The sequence below is a fragment of the Ahaetulla prasina genome, chromosome 2, assembly GCF_028640845.1.
Source record: "Ahaetulla prasina isolate Xishuangbanna chromosome 2, ASM2864084v1, whole genome shotgun sequence".
In the NCBI taxonomy this organism is placed as follows: domain Eukaryota; kingdom Metazoa; phylum Chordata; class Lepidosauria; order Squamata; family Colubridae; genus Ahaetulla; species Ahaetulla prasina.
In genome coordinates this window covers 261,287,919-261,306,663 of record NC_080540.1, presented here as the reverse complement: position 1 = coordinate 261,306,663, position 18,745 = coordinate 261,287,919, and positions in this window count along the sequence as shown.

Genomic DNA, 18,745 nt, shown 5'->3' with positions numbered 1-18,745 from the left:
TTTTTACTGAGTTCTATTAATAACTTTTTACATAAGATATTGGCTCCCAACTCCAGCAATTCTGTTCACAGCACTGCATTTTAATCATTAACTATACTAGTCAAGAAATATATTTTCCTTTTTTGAAAAGAATAAGAAGATATATTTTTCAATCAACAAACACACCCCTTCTCATTTCCATACTCTTTTTCATATCTTTATAAATGAATCATTAGACAGTTAGAAAGAGCATTGAATAATAAAACATTAGTAGTTTGTTAGGTCTACCTGATTTAGATTGCAAACATCTGGATGACCATTTGATGGCATCAATTGCCTTTCTCTTTACTGCATTTAGAGGTCATTCAGATTTATGCAAACCTGATCTCAAGGGCAGGGTCGTGGGAGTTTGGCAGGGTTCAGGTGCTCCTCTAGCCAAGAATCGCCGGGGTTCAGCGAAACCTCAAACGCCACCCCTGGCTGTCCATGCCCACCACACTCTTCCCAGGAGTCTCCAAGCAGCCCATTCATCATTCCAGGTAAGTGCAGGGGCTGCCCTCTGGGAGGGCAAAAAACTGGCCTACTGGAGGTTCGGGAAGTTTAGAAACAGGCCTGTTTCCGGTCTCCGGAGGGCCTCCAGACCCCCGAGGAAGTTGTTTTCACCCTCCTGGAAACTCAAGGAAAGCCTCCGGAGTCTGGGCAGGGTGAAAAATGGGCCTCCTGAAGTTCCAGAAGTCCAGAAACAGGCCTCTTTCTGGCCCCCAGAGGGCCTCTGAATCCTGGATGAAGCAGTTTTTGCCCTCCTGGAGGCTCAAGGAAAGCCTCTGGAGCCTGGGGAGGGTGAAACCCACCACCTCCCACCGTGGTGCAGGCAGCCGACTAGGCCAGGGCCACATGGGCGCACACACCCAGCAACGGGGCAGCAAACCCATTTCTAAAGGATCTGAAGCCCACCCATGCCTGATCTGATAGCTCTACATTTGTTTTAATAATTTCCAAGCAGTGCTATCAAGATTTTAAACTGAGATGATTGCCATAAAAGACTTAGGCAAGGAAATGGACCCATTGTAGGAACACTGAGCGAGACAGAACATATACTATAATGCTATCATTCTAGAATTTAAAGAAAGATTAATTGTTGTGTGCTTCAAAAATGTGGCATTTAATGATAAATAATAGCAGTGTTAAATAGGATCCAGTACAAAAGAAGGTAGAAAAAAAGGACCATAACATAGATGTTGTTCCTTAAAAACAAGATACTGAAAACATAACTACAAAGCGTTCCAATGAAAAAAAAAAATAAAGGAGAACAAAAATAGCAAATGTGCCTGCACAAAAATTCCAGGGTCTGTCTAAAATGAAGAAAATATTCATACAAGGAGTGCAACACGGCTGTCAGCAAGGAAAAATACATATATGAGGTCTGGGCAAGTCACCAAGGAAAAGTACATATGTGTACTTATGTGTGTAAATATGGGATCAGGAAAACCAAAGAAAAAGATGCAGTAGAACAAGGATGCCAAGAACAAAAAGAAGAGTTATTTATATATGTTCCAAAAAATTTGGCCTCTGAACAGTGGTGAATGTGCTTCATCAGGCAATTGTAAATAGAAGGAAGAAGCTTCAGATTGAAACATGATCAAGAAATATCTATTTATTTAGAATCTGATTCTCCAAAAATAGGCAGAGTGATCTGAAAAATGAATCTTGTGATAATTTGACCAAACATTTATGCATTGCCTTGATCAATCATGGAGAACTGAGAAAAGGAAAATCAAGGATAAAAAACTTTCATTATTTTCAAAAAGATAAAAAAAAAAGTTGCTATTGACATTTCAGTCTGATACTAATACCTGTAAAAGGCTGAATAACCGTATCTGGGAAGCACTATGAAACAATGTGATTATTAACATAAGTGAGCAGGAAGTTGTCTTGCTAAATTAAACTTATCACATTTATTTGACTGAATAATTCCTTGCAAGATTGTGAAAATTGTGTAAATGTCATGTATTTTGATTTCAGCAAAGTATCTCATGACTTACCGGTACTAAACTAGTTAAACGTAAGATGGAGTGTGACATTGAAGTGAATAAATGACTAGCTCAAAGTTGTACTAAAAAGGACTCCCTAGTAGTTCTTTATCAAACTGAAAGGATGTATTGAATGGGATGCCATAAGATTCACTCCTCACCATTGTAGTTTTCAATATTTTCATTAATAACTTGGATGAAGTATAGTAATAGACGAAAGTATAGTAAAGTATAGTAATAGAGGAAATACATGAAAACTGCTATGACAGAAAAATTGGGCAGAAAAATCAGGAGCAGACTGAACAAATTCAAAAAAGCACAGAGAATGATCACAGAGCTAGACATTAAGTTCTATGAACAGAAATTGAAGAAACCAAGAAGCCAGGATCAATGGGAAAATAATAAGTCTTCAAATACCCAAAATTCAATACCTTGACCTGAACATTTTCTGTCACTGCATAGTATAAGATGTGGAATAATGAGTTAAATCACAGAAAGGTAGATTCTAATCTAAGGTTAGAAAAAGTTACCCAAGCAAAAAAAGAAAAAAGAAATTAATGATGGCAATAGAATGAATTTGCCAAGAAAGTTAAAGGGTCTCTCCTTTTTTGGATAAGTTTGGACAGGAGACTAGATAACCATCTGTCAGACATTTAGTTGGAGCTTAAAATGCTGGACTGACAATCAGCAGGTTTTCGTTGGAGACCTGTTGCTATGGGATAGGATGAGCTCCTGTCACACTCGAGCTCCTGCTGCCCCAGAAATTTGAAAGTGGGTGACTGCAAGCAGATAAATGAATGGGCTCATTTCATGGGCTCATTAATGGGGACATGAAAGGAGTCCCCAACTGGGCATCCCCTGGAAAACAGTGGTGTCACTGGTTCATCCTTTCACCATGGAAGCGCTTCGGTGCTTATGACAAGGAAGTAGCACTACTAGGCATTTAGTTTGTATTCTTTTAAAATGCAGGGAGTACCATCCCTTACAATTGATGCTTCTATGATTAACACTGCTTTGTCTCTCTATAAGTTTCTCCAATTTCTGATTGTTCCTACCTCCCAATCCAAAGGTAAACATCTCTTCTGATAACTATATATCCTAATCTGCAGATATTTGGGGAACACCATTTTCACAGCCCTTTGCCATTAGCCAGGTTAACAAGGATTATAACTTCTATGAACTTTAACAAACTGTATCTCAGTGCCAATAAACTTATAGATATAAACCTTCTGCTTTATATGCCCCAAGTATAACCATATATGCATATACTGTATGATATTTGTATGTCCAGATTCTAGTTATACCTCTGTATTTCTCTTTTATTACATTTATATAATGGTTCATCACACAGTCATTACAAATAAAGCTGCTTTTTGCAATTGACTGATGGTGAAGTTGTCAATGCCAGTGGTGTTTTGGGATTTCACCAAAGGCACCTATTATTTTTGGTACTACCTTTGCCTCCTTTTGCCATAGTTGTTCTATTTCTATTTGCAGGTCTTTGTAGTTTGTTATCTACCAGCATTAATTTGGGTAATTTGGGTAATTAGTTTGGGTAATGAAATGTTTGCAAGAAAACAAGTCAGAGAGCAAGGATCCCTCATTTGATATTTTCTCTAGTTCCTTCTCTTCTATTCTGTTGCCTCCAGGTATTGCCACATCCACTATCCATATTTTTTTGTCTTTATCAACTATTGTTAAGTCTGGTGTGTTATGCAGCAGCTGCCTACCTGTAATTATAGATGTGTGTGTGTACATGCACATAAGCATATGTCTAAGTGTATATGAATGTGTATGTGTATATGTATTTTATTTTGATTATATCTTTATCAACTTTAGGATTTATAAGTTAAAGATTCAGCCACTTCCAGATTTATCATCAGAATGGCCCCCAATATCCTACTATCTTCTTACACCCTGCGATTATAACTTTGTACTTATTTTGAATATCTGACCTAAATTACCTGAAAAAACAGAATAGCTAGAAATTTACAAATTTCTAAAAGTAATTCTCAAAACTAGTTTATTCCCCCCTCCCTCCAAAAAATATATACAGGAAGCGGATTGAATCTGAAAAATCAATTAAAAATCTGGCCGCAAATGCAATTTTTTTTTTTTAAATATCTTGTTTTCCTTAGGTCCATTTTTTGTTTTTTGTTTTTGTAAAGTAAAAACATGCTTCCTTTATTGCAAATGGTTTCATCTCCTCCTAAACACACAAGATTTCTCAAGATAATTTATGTCTTAAAACACTGCTCATAGGTGTAGACAACAGACTGCTAATTTAATCTCTGTTTACAAACTGCTAGGTGAAAGGGCAAATAATGCTTACTCTGTTTTCTGTCTCATGACAACTTGACACTGTTTCCTTTTTATGCCCCCAAGGAGTATCGAAGAAGAAAATCTCTCAGAAGTGTGTTTTTGTCCATTTTAAATTATAGGAGCTCAAAAATTATACCCTCAAAAGTGATTTTTTATTAGTAATTAGTGGGTTTTTCCCCCAAAAAATCCATATTAAGTTTCCAAGCGTGACCTTGCAAAAACTATTCCATGTAAAGATTGCCTGGTTTTTCCCTTTCTTATCCATTCTTGGTTCTCTCCCAAAGATTGCTAGTTCCTTCTTGGCGGCTAACAAAGCTCATTGAACTTCAAAAGTTCCATGTTACTTTAACTTTCTGGCTGACTTTGAATGTCCCATCTGCTACATAATTTTGCCAAGCAGTTATTTATTTGTTGGGTTTTATTTATTAATCCTCCAAGAATCTCCCTTGCATTTTATATTTAAAATAATACGATAATGTAAATTTGACAGTCAGTTTCATATCTAATAGGAGTTTGGACTTGGGATATTGAATTAAACCAAGGAGATCTGTTTCCTAAACAACCATGGTGGTAACTCAGCAGATGAAGCAGGAATAAGAAATAACTTCTTTTCTCTAAATGTCTATGGAGATTGTCAGTCATTCAGATCATGCTTGTCCCAAAGGTGTTTTTTCTGGGGGTTTTTTGAAGACGTTTAGCTTCTTATCTAAGAAGCTTCTTCAGCTCTAAGCTGTCTTCTTCTTTTGTCTAAGCACCTTGATTGTGCATAACTGGCCTGCTGTGTCCCAGAGGACCATGTTCTCAGTTATTGATTCAGTTCTCATTCCATACTAATTCTATACTCATTCCATACTGATTCTATACTCATTCCATACTGATTTTGTACTCATTCCATACTGATTCTGTATCCATTCTATAATGTATTCATTCACTATAAAGCACCAGGTCTTCTGTATTAATTGCCCTGCTTATTTAATATAAAGTATATGTAATTATCATTTCCAAATTAATACATGAAACATACCCCAATGCTCCTTTTGTTTCACATATCTCCAAAGTGGACATGTATAGGTTGTTTGAAGAGTACTCCAAAAATGTGTGTATTAAGAAAACCATTATGAAAATGTTAAAGCCAATTTACTAGTTTAAGTAGCCTCTGCCAGCTATTGTAGAAACAGCACACAATAGAATATTCTTAATGTGAAACAGTTTTATCCTATTATTGGTCTATATCATCTTCATGGGCCTATTCAAATAGAATCACAAATAAAATAACAGGAATGGACATTGGAGATCTTCAAGTCAAACCCCTAGCTTTGGCAGGAAACCATATACCATTTCAGACAAATGGTTGGCAAATCTCTGCTTAAAAACCTCCAGTAATGGAGCATCCACAACTTCTGGAGGCAAGTTGTTCCACTGATTAATTGTTCTAACTATCAGGAAATTTCTCCTTAGTTCTAGGTTGCTTCTCTCCTTGATTAGTTTCCACCCATTGCTTCTTGTCCTACCCTCAGGTGCTTTGGAGGCAACCCCTGAGATATTGGAACATTGCTATTATGTCAACCTGAGTCCTTCTATTCCTTAAACAAAATATATACCCAATTCCAGCAACTGTTCTTTCTATACTTAAGCCTCCAGTCCCTAATCCAGTCCCCTAGGCAGAGTGCAGAGAATTGCTCTGCTCTGCACTCTGCCTAGTATAACTCATTCTTCATTGCTTCTTTTATTCTGATGGAATTATGGCAATCCACTTCCTTGCTCTTCCTCCTTCCTTTGTACATCAGTCCCTTTACATACACATTGCTTTCAATTGGTTTGTTTTCAGTGCTGATATAAATCCAAAATCTAAATAGAACCAGCCACCAGCTAAAATCCCACAGGTTGAGCAGCAACGCAGCAGCAACTTGCTTCAGCCTATAATTTGAACAGATCTTTCATAGCTAGAATGGCTGAGACTACAGTAGTTGTGATAACTTGCTTCTAAAGAGGGAGATGAATGACATGCCCTCTAAAATTTCTCTGATGAAATTAGACACACTGGCTTCATGCTACGTGTAACAGGAGGAAGGAAAAGAACAAGAAAAACAAATGAGCAAGGCCATGGGCAAGCAAATGCTCTTAAGCAGCACAATGTCTGACTATTTTGAAAAAATATTGTCATTAAATATTATAAATAAGTATATTGCTTAGACTGAAAACAGAAATTCTAAAATCCAGAGAGCCCATACAATAATTTGCTGAAATATGACAGGATGAAATAGAAAATCTGGTACTCAGACACATTGTTAGAATGAGAAAAAGCTATAAAATAGCAAAAACGTTATGCTTGGAAAGAATTACTTCAATCTAAAACTTATTTCCTATAAAGCAAAGGCTGGTTCATGCATGCTTTATAGGGCTTGGCTTTTGCTACTCAACACTTGGCAACTTAGATGGGCCAAATGGCTCTATTATGTCAGAAGCCATGGAAATGTGGTATTCTAGCCATGATCACTGATGGCTGAACAAATGACAATCACAAAGTTTTGTGAGATTTGTAAGACTAATTACTATAGATCAGCTTTTAAAGGCCAGAATCCTCTTCATTAGATACATGAATTTGGAAGATATTTCATGGGACTGTCGAATATATATAACTAATCCAAAAAGAACCCCCCACTAAAACACAAGACAGAGAACAAGAAAACGGCACAGCCCTCCTCCCATATATAAAAGGCACCACAGACAGAATCAGCAAGATCGTCCACAAACATAACATCAAGACAGCATTCTGCACAAACCAAAAAATATCCACCATCCTAAGAAACCCCAAAGACAAAATTGAGTTAGAAAATCAAGGAGTATATGAAATCCCATGCACCGCCTGCCCCACCACATACATCGGACAAACCAACAGAAGAATAACTGCACGCATTGAAGAACACAAGAACTCAGTCAAAAAAGAGGAACCAACTTCTTCCCTGGTCCAACACCTTAAAGCCACAGGACACGATATTGACTTTAAAAAGACCAGAACTATCGCCAAAACTGAACACTTTAATAACAGAATAATCAGAGAAGCTATCGAGATAGAAAAACGCCCACACAGCATGAACAAACGAGATGATACCTCCCGCCTACCAGCCATTTGGAAACCCGCCCTTATTGACAAACGAGTCCCTAACACGAGGAATGACACCAGACCCACACTCACGAGGTTCACACAGGATGTCACCACCACACATCCACCCAGAAAGCAGACCCAAACCCACACTGATCAGGAAGCACGACCAAGGACCAGAAGCCAGACCGCAGCTGCAACATTAGCCATTTCAAAACCCTCCAATCCATACATACAGCAGACAGACACCCACTATGAAGATGTAGCACGACCACAAACACGAAGCCAAAAAACAGCAATGCAACTCACCAGTTCAAATCCCCCTGCAACTCACAATAATCTGAGCACAACCAAGCCCCCACCCAAACAGGACACACCCCCATCCAATCAGAGCACAAAAAAAACCCCATCCAATCAGAGCACAGCCAAGCTCCCACCCAATCAGTTCAAACCCCCACTAGCAGTTAAAAAGGAAGAAACAGCTGCAATTACACATTGCTCCCAGAAGCACGAAGCTGAAGCCTGAAGATGACGAATGAGACTTCGTCAAAAAGTCGCCAAGACACTTCCAATTTTACGCGGGAGAAAACCCAAATAACCAAAGACCTACATACAAACACCCGCGAAAACCTCAGAATATATATATATATACTTGCTGGCTTTATATATGCATACATAAGCAGAGCATCTTTTCCTTTTTCTAAATATATACAATCCTTGCACATTATGCTCTTTCTAATAAATTCCAAATTATTCCTATTGTTTTGGCTTTGACAGAAATGTGTTAGTACATAGCCACTTAAAAGCTTAATTAGGAATTAGCTTCTGTAACTCTCTTACAAGTTTATATAAATATTATCCAGAAATTGGGGGATAAGTAAGGAAGATGCATTAATTCTAAAATCCCATTTACAAACAAAGACTTAGACCAGTAGCATTAAAACAGCATGCTGGCTGAGGAATTCTGGGAGTTGAAGTCCATGCATCTTAAAGTTATGAAGTCAGGAAATACTAAATTAGAGAAGATGAAGAAAAAGTAGGGTAGAAAAGATGCTGCCTCTAGGGCCTGACCCAGACCATACTATTGATTTGGGGGGAAATGCCCATTTATATAAGAAACCAAAATGTTTGGAGATTAATGCAACGAAGTACCGCCATGCAAAACTAAAATGAATACTGGTCTTCTCACCAAAGAAAAGCCCCCAAACTCACAGGGTTACAATTTTTATGAAATAATACATAACAATTGAGAGCCAGTGTGGCGCATAATTAAGGAACCAGGTCAGAAAACCAGGAGACCATGAGTTCTGCCTTAGGTACAAAGCCAGGAAGCAAGACCTTCAGCCAGCCATTCTCTCTCAGTCCTAGGAAGCAGGCAATGGCAAACCAACTTCTCAAATGTTGCCAAGAACAACATGCAGGGACACGTCTAGGCAGTCACCAGGAGTCAACACTAGCTCAAAAGCACATGCATATGTAAGAATTAGAAAGATAATGTAAATGATAGTATGTCTTTACAACTGATAAGAAAATGGGGTGATCTTGCTGCAAGTGCCCACCTCTAAATTCTACATTCCTAAGGAGGCTCCAAGCCTATCCTTCCTACTGATACCAGAAACTTCTGACATAAACATATTAAAGTGTCCTTTAATATGCCTATATGTTGTTCCTTTCACATCATGAAAAGACAACAACCTAGTTTCTGTTATCTGTCTCCTTCTCCTCCAGGATCATCAAGCATTTTGAGTTTGCCTGCTCTAAGATACACTTCTTTCGGTCTCACATATGCAAGGATAGAATATTATTTGTCCCGCACACCATGCATAAACAAGCTAATAGAAACTGTCACTGGGGTAAGGAATCTTTTAAATGCTACAAGCACTGTAGACATGAAATTTGTGCAAAGAAACTAAAAACAGTAGCTAGCAACTCTGACTTGCCCTGCCTGCATTGACTCCAGTGGTTAAACATGGCAATGGTACTAATGAAATATATGTCTGCTTGATTACAGCTAAATGTCAACAGCACCTGAACATAATTTATGAATGCAGAAATAATCATCATTTTATTGAGCAGTTAGGGGAACTCTTTTCAGACAGTTGTTGAAATAATTTGAATACAAATTACTATTAATCAGCATTTAGCACACTGATGTTTGATTAAGTTTCTCTTTCAAAACTTATTATGCTAATGAAAGGCAAACTATTATTTCTCATTATTATTTTTATGCTTTTCAGAAGTACAGTTGGAACTAATTATATTTTCTTCTACATTTCCCTAATTCATTTCATTCTTTGGGAGTTCCTAACAATAAAAACCTTATTAGCATGTATACAAAAATAAGTAGAAGGTAAACGTATATAAGGTTACGTTTGTAAGGCACCTTAGAGAAATACTACTAGATAGTGCTCCCACCCACATCAAGACAAGCTCTCATCCACATTATCAGGTTCCCTGTCTATTAGAATAGTGACAGTGGTGAAAGTTTGTAAGCACTTTCACCTGAAAATATTTACAACAGTCCTTAAATTTTTGTATCCTCAAAATTCCAGTTTGCCCAAGCAACTAAGAAAACCACAGTACCTTTGAATACTAACAGATACAAGCAGAATGCTTTGAATGCCTCATAGAAAAACATAACATAGCAAAAGCCTCTCTCTTTTTTTTCATAACTTTTGGGTCTGTCACAGAGTACATCATTATTTCTGATGGTTGCCTGTGACAGATGAGCTGTTTTGATTTTTAAAGGCAAAAATTAGAAATATCTACCTCTCTAAGAATTCAAAACGAAGAAAAAAATGGCAGTTGAATTTGAAAGCTACTTTGCAGCTGTCTTTTTATCCTTTTTTCACTATTTGTTAACATTCATAATTTATCACTATTAAAAACCAGTTAGCTTTTAGCATTTAGCATCATCTGCTTTTCCTCAGTCAACCTATCTATCAGACAGAAAATAAATTTGTCTTCTAAACCAGTGATGAAGCAATTATAATGTGTTAAGTGGCAATCCAGCAAGGTTTTAAAGAAGATAATTTTGGTTCACAGGACATAGAGTTCATGGGAGACGCTCAACATACAAAACAGTCTGTTCAACTGAACACTGACACGCCTTGTGCCAGTTATTCTCTAATTCTTTAGAAAAGGCTTTCCCTGATGCCTTCAGCATTTAATTTCCTATCTTTCAAATAAAAGTAGCAAGTTAAACAGTGAATAGAATAGAATAGAATAGAATTTTTTATTGGCCAAGTGTGATTGGACACACAAGGAATTTGTCTTGGTGCATATGTTCTCAATTTTAATCAATTGCTTTTAAAAATTATTTAGCACTGAGGATCTATTTAATATTGAGTTCAGCATTGTAGAATGATAAGGATTAGATCTGCTGTACAACTAACCGAAATAGCATATCGTGTTAAATTACAATTTACTATGATGTGCACAAAGTCTTAGAGTGATTCTGAAGCTTGTAGTTTGAACTATTCTCATAGTTAGAGAATTAGAATTGTAATTAACAGTCTCAGAAATCTGTTTAAGAAACATGAAATTGGCTTGATTGCAATTAATCATAAGGATACTTTGTTATAACTGGCCAGAAAATCATTATTACCTGAAATAAATACTTCTAAAACCTTCCTCTTACCTACACAGGAGAAAAAAATGGAAAGGAGAATCACTAATTCAGGTTTGCTGTGGCTGTTCTTGCTCATTAACGTTGCACTGAAACATGGCAATTACGTTCTGCAAATGCAGTGAACATAATTCTCAAGATAGTACTCAGTGGTTTTGAGAGACAAGGGATGTTCCTTGTCTCATATTTATTTTTCACAGATAAAACACTCTTCTATAAAACTATGTACAAAAGTCATCTATGACTTCTACTGAATTTGTTTAAAGAATTTGTTTTGGAGGGATGCCTCTATCCTAGAACTGCTTTATAAAAGAATTATTATTTGTTTATTTGTAAATGAATTACACTTGGCATCATTACAAATTGTGATACATAATAACTTCTTTTATAAATACATAAGTGTATTATGACATTTTAGGTGAAACAGATTAGAGTAATCAAGTACCAAATGCTATAATTAAAGTTGAGATTATTCTCTCCTATTTTTCAAACACCCCAATTTCATTTATGCACTCTCTCTGTCTCTATCTTATACACACACACATAGACATGAATATATATGTGTGTGTGTGTGTGTGTCTGTGTATATATATGTATACACACAGAGACACATACACACTGCTTACCAAACTATTTGACATACATTCATGTTGGTGGATGGGAACAATTAACTCAGAGCATAATTAAAACAATCAGAAGGGTTTAAATAGCCATGGAGTTATTATGTACCTACATGATAATTAAATGATCAAGCGACTACACAGTAATTTCATGGTGATTTGTGCTATATACAATATTTACTATGCACAAAACAAACAATACTGTCAGTTCAAAAAGAAAGTGAAAAGCCATATGTCAGCATTAAAATGTGTGCATGGTATTTTTAATGTTGCTTTACTTCCACAATTATCACTTTCTCACCACATTTTATGGCATGTTTTCACTGCTTTGCCTGTGAACAAAGTGTCAAGAGTAGCTTAATGAAAATGTAAACCTTTTGTGCATATATGGCATGCTATGGAAGACAATAGTGTAGAATCTGAATGCCTGAAGAATGAAACAAAATTGCAAGGAAAACATTATGACATGTACTATATGCCTAACCCTAAACTTGGACTAAATACTGCATTTCTTCTAAGGTAAGTGGCAGATACCAAAGTGGAGGACTTTTGGTCCTTTAGGCACCATTGCACCACAATACCCAGAAACAACAGTCGTCATGGCTAGTCATGAATGATGCTGAGAGCTGCAATTCAGCAACAACCCTGATCTAAGAGAACTGAAATAAAATTACAATAGATTGATTCAGTTGATTCAAAATCTTCCTTTTGTTCATAGTCAAATGTAACAATTTTTTTTAATTTGAATTTATATCCCGCCCTTCTCCGAAGACTCAGGGAGGCTTACATTGTGTAAGGCAATAGTCTCATCCTATTTGTATATTTATATACAAAATCAACTTATTGCCCCCCCCCAACAATCTGGGTCCTCATTTTACCTACCTTATAAAGGATGGAAGGATGAGTCAACCTTGGGCCTGGTGGGACTCGAGCCTGCAGTAATTGTAATTGCAGGCAGCTGTGTGTTAATAACAGGCTGCATTAGCCTGGTGAGCCATTTCATTCATTCACTTCATGAATCATTGTTATAAGATATATGTTTCAGTTGATTTTCAGATATAAAGTTGATATTCCCAAGGAGCAAAAAAAGAACAAAACATGTTTAGTTGTCATTTTGATCAGAACCTAAAAAATTCTCACTTCCTTAATTTTTATGTGAAACAAATCTGACATTCCTTTAATTTTACAGAACAGTTTCTGCTGATAAAAATAGGGCACATGCATATGTTAATGAAAATAATTAATGTATTTGTGTAATATATGGGACATTGCTTGTAAAAATGTATGTGGATTAGGAGAAGCATTCAAAAATGTTATATAGAATTTATATTAAAATGATAAACTTAGATGGGAAAGTGTGAAAATAGAAATAAGAAAAACTGGAAGTTATTGTATACTAATAAGGATTCCATTAAAGATACTATATTACAATTTATGTTAAGTAATTCATGAAGCTGCCACCATCTTAAGAATTTAAATGTAAAAAAAAATTGAAATGGTTTGAAAGAAGACTTGAGTTTAGTCTTTCCTCAGCAGAAAGTACATAAAAACACAGGTGATGATTTAAAAGTAGAGAGATCAGAATGCAATAGTTTGAATGTTGAAGGGAAGGCATAGTAAATTCTTGGAAAGGTTCTGACCAGTTTATGGCAAACAAGAAAGCCTGATAAATGTATCATGATAGCACTGTGGCAGATATCAACCAATGATATGGGCAAGATGGCACAAACAGATGGGGAAATATAAACAAAAGTATGGAGAAAAAGGAGAATAAAATTCAACAAGCTGGCAAAGTATTCACATTGCTGTTAAATTAACCTAGACAGTGCAAACATTAAACAATGACTGGCCAGGTTTAAATGCATGTTTATTTATTACACAAAATAGACAACTAATAATTAGGAGCCAAGACTCCATTTTCAGTCATATGTCAACACTGACCATTTCTTTCTATCCTGTTTCATCATTTGGAGCCAACTACCCAAAACATATGGCTGTGAAAGTTGGACATCAGAAAGGCTGAGTGCCAAAGAGCTGAGACCTTTGAACTATGGTGCTGGAGAAGACTCCTACGAGTCCCTTGGACTGCAAGGCAATCAAACAAGTCAGTCCTAGAGGAGTCCTAGACTGTTCTTTAAAAGCCAAATCCTGAAGATGAAACTCAAATACTTTGGCTACCTAAAGAGAAGGAAGGACTCACTGGAGAAGAACCTAATGCTGGGAAAGATGGAGGGCAAAAGAAGGGGATGACAGAGAAGGAGATGGCTGTATGGAGTCACTGAAGAAGTAGGCATGAGCTTAAAGGAACTCCAGAGGATGGAAGAGGACCGGAAGGCCTGGAGGAATGTTGTCCATGGGGTCACAATGACTTTACAACTAATAACAACAACAGCCCAAAACATTACGATATAAGAATGAATGAATTGAAAATTAATAACTTTAACATTGAACATGCACATGTTCCATATTTTATACCATCTGACCCCCGATGGATGGGTGGATGGATGGATGGCTGGTAAGCAACAGACAACCACAAAAATGCTATTTTATTGTTAAGCCTTTTCCCTCACAATTTTCTTCCATTTGTAATAATATGTCTTGTTAAGTGCTGTTCAGCTGAACTGAACTAGGAAAGCAGATTCAGAGCACTGGTGGACACACACATTGCACCTCTCCGCATCTGCTTAAATGAAACAACTTTTCTTGAAATTGTGGCTGCCACAATTGCAGAAACAGATGTAGTTTCTATCAATAGGTCAACATTAGTGTTGCTGAACTCTCCAGATACCCTTTGAATTTGGACTGCTCCTCAATGCAGTCCTGCTGTTTAGAATTGCAAAATGTCCTTCCCAATACCTGAAGACATATTTAAACAGACAACCTATATTAGAAATTTTACAAAAAAGGACATTTTTAAAGCTGCAGATTATATCATTGGTAGATTACACAGTCTGCCATATGGAATAACAATCTATTGGAAGCACTTTAAAAAGTCAGATTAACCCTTAAAAAATGAATTATTCCAGTGAATTTACTGAATTATTATTATGGGTTTTTTAATGTAAATGTTATTTCTATAAAATAGTAAAACAAAAACAATATCTTCTAAATCCCACAGCAGAGCAGATTTCTTAGAATGAAATCACCTAAAACCTATACTTAGACCTATTATATTTATCTAGAGAAATCAAAGTTAAAGAGCAATATTCTTTAATTCCATTCAGTTGCTAGGCAATAACATCCAGAACTGTTAATTAGTTCTGAACCCTGGGTAACCCTTCCACTTAAATCTTTAAATCCTTTGCCATTGGTATTCAGACAACTGGACTCTTGTGATTTCATTGTTTGTTGTATTTAATTAGCTCTCATAAGATACATACTTTAATTGATGTACACTGCCCTTTAGTAAAACAAGATTAAAACACATTAAAAAACTAAAACAATTCAACATTAAAAGCAAGCCAGGCATGAAGGAATAAACAATGGCAACACTGGTAAAAGTCATTTAACCACATGAAATGCCACCTCCTACGAGCCAAGAGAAAGACCGCCAGAAAGTAATGTTCAGATGAGATTAAGACGCTTCTAAATCTGACACAAAAATTTCCCCAGTCCCAAAACAACACCAGAGAAAGGCATCAGACAAGCTCTTCCAAAGAAAGGGTTCCATAAATATGGCAAATACCAGATATCAGATATGGACAGTGCTAAAATTCAAAAGCAAAAGAGTACACAGATGTTACTCTGACACTTGGTCTTTGAACCCAATCTTATTAAATACCTCAAAATTATTTATATATTTGCAAAATACATGCCCATTTTTTCCAGTAATGTATGGAGAAATGGCATAGATAGCCTCCTCTCTTCATTTTTTTTCTTGCCGCAAAAGCCATACTATGAAACAGGCTGATGTGGGAAAAGTGATTGATCCCAAGTAAGCCAGTTCAGGGGTGATGAGGGTAGACTTGAACTGAGGTCTCCTTGGACCTAATTCCTTATCTTAATCTTTACACCACACTAGTGCAGAGAAAGAAATTCTGGAAGGGTCTACTGATGGTCTAAAATAATATGAAAGAAAGGGACTTATTTAATTATTGAGGTCCCTCATCATAAACACATTTATAGATGAAAATCACTACTACAATTTGTTTTAAAATTCTACACATAGTTCAAAGATAAAGACAATGCATTATAGGAATTAGGAATTCTTCTTTTAAAAAATATCCAAGATGGAAAACCATCTTAATGGAGAAATGGTAGACTTCAAATACAAATTTAGGTTCTCTAGTGGCAGCAATAGATAGAACAACATCCCAAACCATATTAGAGAAAGAAGACTGAAAAATAAATTGAAGAGTATTCAGCAGGATTTAATAGAGTTCTTCTCTATTGTATCAATTAAAGCTCATGTACTTCTAACTTCTAATTAAGAATGACTCATAGCATTAGCCCAATGTTAACTTCTTCATTTGTATTAAAACTAATATTGATTTATGCATTTTATTTTTATTAGTTTCCATGGTGAATTAAAATATTAAAAACTTTATTCATTAGTTTACCTACCTTTTATGAACAGAATTGTATTATTCAGTGATGAATCTTAGCCATTTACAAATTATTCTGCTCCCTTTCTCCTTTCATAGGTCCTATCTAAGTACCCAACAGATATAAATATTTGGACTCAAAAGTATGAAGGTCATCATACTCAGACTTCTGGACTTGAATATGATCTGCATATTGTGAAATTCACCCATCCAAAATAAAGTTATTCAACAGTTAGCTCTCTCATTCAATAATGACTTATATGAAACTCAAATTCTTTAGTGATAAATCTTTAATACTCTTGAAATGAATCATTGACCATTATACACTGCATGAATCTGGCCCTTTGTCTCAAATTCTGTCGTCCTGCTGCCATGCATTATGTTCACTAGTGCCTCAACAATGTTACAATGCTGTTCATTCATCCCAGTGGAATGTAGAGATTGATGAATCAGCATGAGCATTGCAGTTTGTTTCCTAAGGCAACTTCTTCCAATGTCTCATCTGCACTTGCCCAGTGGAAGAGATGTGCAATGTCTTATGTTGTTATTGTGTAGCATTCCTATCACATCACAGTTTTGGGAAGGTCAAAGAGATTTTCTCCTTTTTTTTTTAATCATAGATTGTTATAAATTTCTCTTTAAAGTTAGAAAAACATTGGAGATTATTTTGCACTGTAATCAAATAAATATTTACATCTGGAGGAAAATATTTGTAATGTCTATGGTATTACTTTCAACTATGTTTAAAGCTAAAACACCTATCTGTAAATAAGACAAAGGCCATCTGCAGTCTCAGGTTAATCTGTGAGAGCCTCAACCTCCTTATGACGATCCCAGAAGCCACCTCTGACAATTATTGCTGAGAATCATTATTGTAGTTTGCCATCATTGTGTAGGAAATGCACAAAAATACTAAGATAAACCTTACAATATACATTCTCTAAAACCCAGGAAGAAAGGAATCGTCTCAATCCTACAAGTGGACATAGCCCAACTCACACTGTATTAACACCCTATCCATTGTAATTCTTGCTTCCAAAAGATACTGAGCACAGCCCCTAGCCATCAAGACAATGCCACTATTAAGTTCAAAGTGCATAGCTATTGGCTGTATTGACACCTCATGCTAAACTATAGCTTGATTAACCATGATTTATCAAGTCACAAGTGATTGCATTCATACATTATCTATTGAAACCAAACAAGCTATGTTTTGATTTAGAGCAATGTTTCTTTTATTCCACTCAAATTATTTACCTAATAGGGAAACCAGTGGAACTTACTCTATAAGTAGTGTCTAGGCCTGCGTCCAAATCTATCTTTTAAAAGGGACTACTCAGCAGCCTCCAGTAGAAGGCTCTGTACTACAACAGATTTTTTTCCCCATGTTTAGTGAAATTTTAGGTGACTAAGGCTAACCTAAGTTGGCCTGAAGACTACCAACCTGTGCTCATTCAGGCATCACCTGAATGCCTTATGTTTATGAACATAAAATGAGAAGATGGAAGAATCCTAGAAATAACAAAAACTCCATAGCTGGCATCAGACTGGGTGTCAATTTGCAAAACAGAATGCCAATATTAGCTTTAAAAAAAACTTTTGAAAAAGAGTTAAGCCCCGTCAATAACCATAAATGTCTATGTGCCAATATATGTGAGTCTATCCATCTTTCTCTCTAAACATTTCAGACAGGAGTTGTCTATTTACAAAAAAGAAAAGACAGAAACCTGATATGTTCTTTTGAAGGTATTGTACAAGTAATGATAAATCAATCCCTCTGGCCAAGAATATCTTTCTCTCTTAAAAAGGAGAATCTTCTTGCATGAGTTACTTCCTAGGAATTCATTTCAAACTGCTTTTTTATTATTATTGAATGGCACTATTCTATGACAGGTAAGAGTGGGTTCACAATTTACCTTGTTACATATTTTATTTGGTTATGTATTAGGTTTATTTATATGCTGTCTATTCAAAGGCTCTGAAAGGCTTACAACAGTCACATTAAAAACATCCATAAAATCCATAAATATTGAAATAATTAAAAGGTTTGCTGCTGTCTTCCTTTAAAATTTACTCCCCCAAACGACTGTGGAAGAGGATTGTTTTTACTTGTTACCTGTAAGGCTAAAAGACTGGGCGTTAGCCTCACTTCAAGAGTAAACTGTTCCAAAGTCAATGGGTTGATACAGATTACATTTATGCAGAGTACAGTATATACTGCTTACAAACCAGTGGTGAAATCCAAATTTTTTTACTACCGGTTCTGTGGATATGGCTTGGTGGGTGTGGTTGTGGCTTGGTGGGCATAGCTTGGTGGGTATGGCAGGAGAAGGATACTGAAAAACCTCCATTCCCACCCCACTCCAGGGGAAGGATACTGAAAAATTTCCATTTCCTCCCCACCCTCCCACTCCTGGGGGAAGGATATTGCAAAATCTCCATTCCTATCCCACTCTGGGGCCAGCCATAGGTGGTATATGCCAGTTCTCTGAACTACTCAAATTTCTCCAAACTGCTCG